Below are 5160 nucleotides of genomic sequence, written 5' to 3'. Positions count from 1 at the left end.
AAATTTTTTTTTTTTTTTTTTTTGCTATAACAGACAAAAACTTAAATAATAAAAGTTATCTGGCACATAATCTCGACGAAAAATGGACTCTTAATGCCTTTCAGCCCAACTAAATAAATAATAGGGAGCCGACAAAAAAAATAAAAATAATAGGGAAGTGAGATATCGAGTATGTATACATAGGTTTTATCTAAATTCTTGGACCTTCTTGTATTTGCAGTTATGGTTTTGGAGGATGATGTCTACAGAGTTTTCGTTGTCTTGTTTTTCCTTTCGCTTCCTCAAAGACCAGATTTCCTATTTGATCTCGACATGTTGGAGATGGTGGCATGTATGTTTGTATACACTGGCACCTATATATATGACCATGCGCCTCATATTAGCCGATATATATGTACAAAGAAAATTATGACGAAACTACGTATAAACAAATTTTAAGTTCTTTTGATGAGCCTATGTTTCCTCCCTCAAATCCAAACTCCATGTTTTTCAAACAATACTTTTTTTTTTTTTTTTTTAAGTCTTTCTTTTTATTAGTATATCATCTTAATTAAATATAATACTACAAAAAACTGTGTTTATTAACGATATTCTCTCCCAGGCACAAGTATCGAAAACCTTTTTCCAACCCAAATTTCCGACGCCGGTGAGGCTTTTGCCCGTCGGCATCGGGATCTAATCGACCCAATTCTTGCTCTGTTCGTCTCTATTCCGTTTAGTGTAACCCTGTTTAAACTTTTTCTCTACTTTTTTCCCTTTTTAAACCTTTTTAAATCCCTAATAACCTTTGCCTTAGATCCATTCAAAGACCATTGCATGCTCCCACCGATCTATCACTCGCCGGAGAACCTCTCTTCTCAAAACTCGGACAGCCAACACATTCAACACTCATCACGTCATTTACTTGTGGAACTAGGATTTTCCCCAGTAGACCTAGTCTCCATAATCGAACCAAACAAAGGCCAACGACTGCTCCCTCCCGCCGACCTTCCACCCACCGGAGATGCTCCTTGTAGCACAAATCTCTCCGCTTTGTTCGGGCACCCGTCAATTCCATGTATCAGTTTGGCAAACGGTTCTGAAGCTAGGATTCTCCCCAGTGGACTTAGCTATTATGACGAATCTGACTACACTCACCGCAGGATGCCGCCGATCTATCACTCACTGGAGAAACTCTCTGCACCGCAGACCTCTCCGCATCTCTCGGGGGGCCACCATTCTCACCTTCCCCTGCGGCTCTTCCTCCTGAAACTAGGATTCTCCCTAGTGGACCTAGAATTCAGGATAGCTCCATTAAACCAAAAAGGCCTAAGTTCTTCAACTTCCATCAAATCTGCAATAACAACAAGGTTAAGCCCATTACCTCACATTCCTTGTGTCTCCTTTGCCACGTTCTGTCCTGTCTCCCGTTATCCGATGGTCGAAGACTCTATTGGAGAAAGGTAACACCAGTTCCGCTTTGGTCATTCACACATCTTGTATGGAACCTTGCTGCAGTTGTCTTTAGGGGTTTGCGGATTGAGTATCATCCTATGCGTCTTTATGGTCTATGTTTCTCAAACTGTGCTAGCAAAAGTGGTACCTATGGTCTTGAACTCTTTAGGTTCAATGATAGTTATCAGTTAAGGTGGTTATCTGATGATGATAAGCATCTCTTCCCTACCATCCTCATCACCCGGATCCCATACCAAATAGTCCTTGATGCATTTTATCGAAGTGATCTAATTCCCCTGCTTTGGATGTTAAAGAAACTTCCTTTCGACTACACAATCATAGTCCTCCGAGTCTTTGCTGTTTGGATACTGTGGGCAGTGCTTCTTGCCCCAATGGACTCCAAAGTATCGACTCTTTTCTCATCATCTCAGCGCCGCTTGACCATGACCAACCATCCATCCTCTGGTTTATCCAAGGATGGCCTATCGATTTACCTTGATCTCACATGTGCCAATGGGTTTCCAAACTTATGGTTCATAGTTCTCTTGGATTTACAATCGATGAATTCTACTTCTAACCTTATGGAATTGGAGAATGCCCTCTTTTGTAATAGTTTGAACTTTGGAACTCTACCTCTTTGTACTTGTGTTTGTGTTCTTGAATAAATGAAAACAAAGGGTTTGACAAAAAAAAAAAAAAAAATAATACTATTATTGATCTTGTAGCTTCCATTTTCAATCTGGTATAAAATTTTGCCAATAGAGTTTTTTTTGGTGATACGTGAAGATATATTCTTATACATAGATGTACTTATGTAGCATGCGGTGTGTAGCTCCAAGCCTCCAACATGAGAAAAATGAGATAAAATGAGAAGAAACAAAGACAGGAAAAGAGAAATATATGCCATCTTCGTAGCCACTGTTGACTCTACTCTATGATACGTTCCTCTAAATTCTAATTGCTTAGGCTATGTACAATGTTTTTTTTTTCAACACCCTCCACCTGAACTTTTAACATTTCACATCATTTTCTCTTTCTTTCACCTAATCATTCAACACCCAACTCAATTTTAACCTCTCCAATAGTTTTGTTTAATAGAATTCAATACCTTACCCCATTATTTTCATTTTTTATTTTTATTTTTACTTAATTTGATAACAACACATTTATAGTAATTTAAAATTAATAAAAGTTATATTATTATTTTTAAATTGAATTTTATATTTTTAGCTAATATTTTAATATAACAAAAATAAAAATTATTATTGTTAAAACAAATAAAATTACATTTTGGTGATGGCATGAAAAAATTTGGTGAAAACCCATAATTTGGTACATTTTGGGGTTGATTTGCAGATTGGTTTTGAAACTGATAATTGTTGGGATTTGGATAGTTGAACGGATGATTAGAAGAATTTTGAGTGTTAAACGGAATATTATTGGGATCCATTTAACAACAAAAGAAAAGTTTAAAAAAGTATTAAGAGTTGATAGAAAAATAGGAGAAAGTTATAGTGAGAAATGAAGTTTTTCTTTTTATGTCCAAATGAAACGAAAATAGTCTCTATATATAGATTTTTAAAAATTATAAATTTTGATATAAATTTCTTTTTAAAAAAAATTTGATTACAACCAAATAATTAAATATAAATAATTGAGAGAAGATAAAAAAACACAAAAATTTGGATAGCCAATAGGAAAATAACGGACAAAAAAAAAACTATGTCGGTCAAAAAAAAACTTTCTCTCACCCTTCCCTCCAATCATTAGCTGACACATATCACTTGAAACCCCACTTCATTTGCATTCAACGGATTGAATTTATTCAGCTTAGATGAATCTACATTGATTTACTTTTTTATTCAATACCCTTGTTGTAGGCATTAAGCTGTTGAAAAAAAATTCAACAGGCCCATTGTAACTAGCCTTAGACTATATACAATGGTTTTTTTTTCAACACCCTTCACCTCAACTTTTAACACTCCACATCATTTTCTCTTTCTTCCACCTAATCATTCAACACCCAAATTAGTTTTAACCTCTCCAATGGTTTTGTTTAATAAAATTCAACACCTTACCCCACTATTTTCACTTTACTCCAATTTGGTGGAAAGCCATAATTTGGGATATTTTGAGATTGGTTGAAATAAGGACTTGGATAATTGTTGGGATTTGGAAATGGAAAAGGGTAATTAGTAGAATTTTGGGTAGGATTGTTGTTAGGATCCATTCCTAAAAAGGAAAAAATTGAAATAAACAAGAATTTATTAGAGAAGAATTTGAAAATATAGTAGAAATGTTGGGTTTTTTTGTGTCGGAATAAAATGAACCAAGTCTCTATTTATAGAGTTTTAAAAATGATGAATTTTGATATAAAAATTATTTTATAAAAAAATTATTTACTATATAATTATTGATTTTGAAATGATAAGATAAGAAAAACATCTTCAAAATCTTACTGTCTAATAAATATACGACATATGTCTCTCTCATATATTTTTTCTTTTTTCCAAAAAAAAAAAAACGAAAAAAAACAAAAACGAAAATGGAAGGTCAGCATGTGTTTGTGGGGCCCAAATTTTTTGATTCAACTGGTTGAATGAATTCAACCCAAATTAATCCACGTCAGTTTTTTCTGTTTTTCAACACCTCCATTGAAGTAATTAAACTGTTGAATATTTTTTTCAACAGCTCCATTGTAGATAGCCTTAGACCATGTACAATGGTTTTTTCTTTCAACACCCTCCACCTCAACTTTTAACACTCTATATCATTTTCTCTTTCTTCCACCTAATCATTCAACACCCAAATCAATTTAAACCTCTCCAATAGTTTTGTTTAATAAAATTCAACACCTTACCCTACTATTTTCACTATATATTCTTAATTTTACTTAATTTGAAAACACACATTTATAATAATAATTAAAATTAATAAAATTTACATTATTATTTTTAAAATTGAAAATTTATATTTTTAGCTAATTTTTAATATAACAAAATTATAAAATATAAAATAAACAAGAGTTTATTAGAGAAGAATTTGAAAAATATACTAGAAATGATGATTTTTTTTTTCGGAATAAAATGAACCAAGTCTCTATTTATAGAGTGTAAAAAATGTTGAATTTTGATATAAAAATTATTTTATAAAAATTTTATTTACTAGATAATAATTGATTTTGAAATGATAAAGTAACAAAAAAAATCTTCAAAATCTTACTCTTCAATAAGAATACAACACATTACATCCGGGATCGAGTCCTGGCTCCTACGAATGTAGGAATTTGGCTAATGGGCCGGCCAGTTGTGGCCCAAATGATTGAAAAAAAAAAAAAGAATACAACACATGTCTCTCTCCTAACTTTTTTTCTTTTTGGACAAAAAAAAAACAAAAACAAAAGTTATAACTTAGCATATGTGATTGTGGACCCCAAAAAATCATATTCAACATGTTGAATTGATTCAACAAAAATGAATCCACGTAGATTTTTTATTTTCTTTAACACCCTCATTGCAGTAATTAAGCAGTTGAATAACTTTTTCAACAACCTCATTGCACATAGCCTTAATATTAAAGCAGCAGCATCTTTTCAATTTCATGGACTTCAAAACTTAGTGGCAATAGATGCACGCGCTAATTTTGGTAGCTAAACTATCTTTTCGATATGTTTTATGTTGGCTATGGTCCATAATATGTAATACATGGCCCGTATGAATATATGAT

Source organism: Camelina sativa, chromosome 12, assembly GCF_000633955.1.
Source record: "Camelina sativa cultivar DH55 chromosome 12, Cs, whole genome shotgun sequence".
Classification (NCBI taxonomy): domain Eukaryota; kingdom Viridiplantae; phylum Streptophyta; class Magnoliopsida; order Brassicales; family Brassicaceae; genus Camelina; species Camelina sativa.
Note: the sequence above shows the minus strand (reverse complement) of the source record.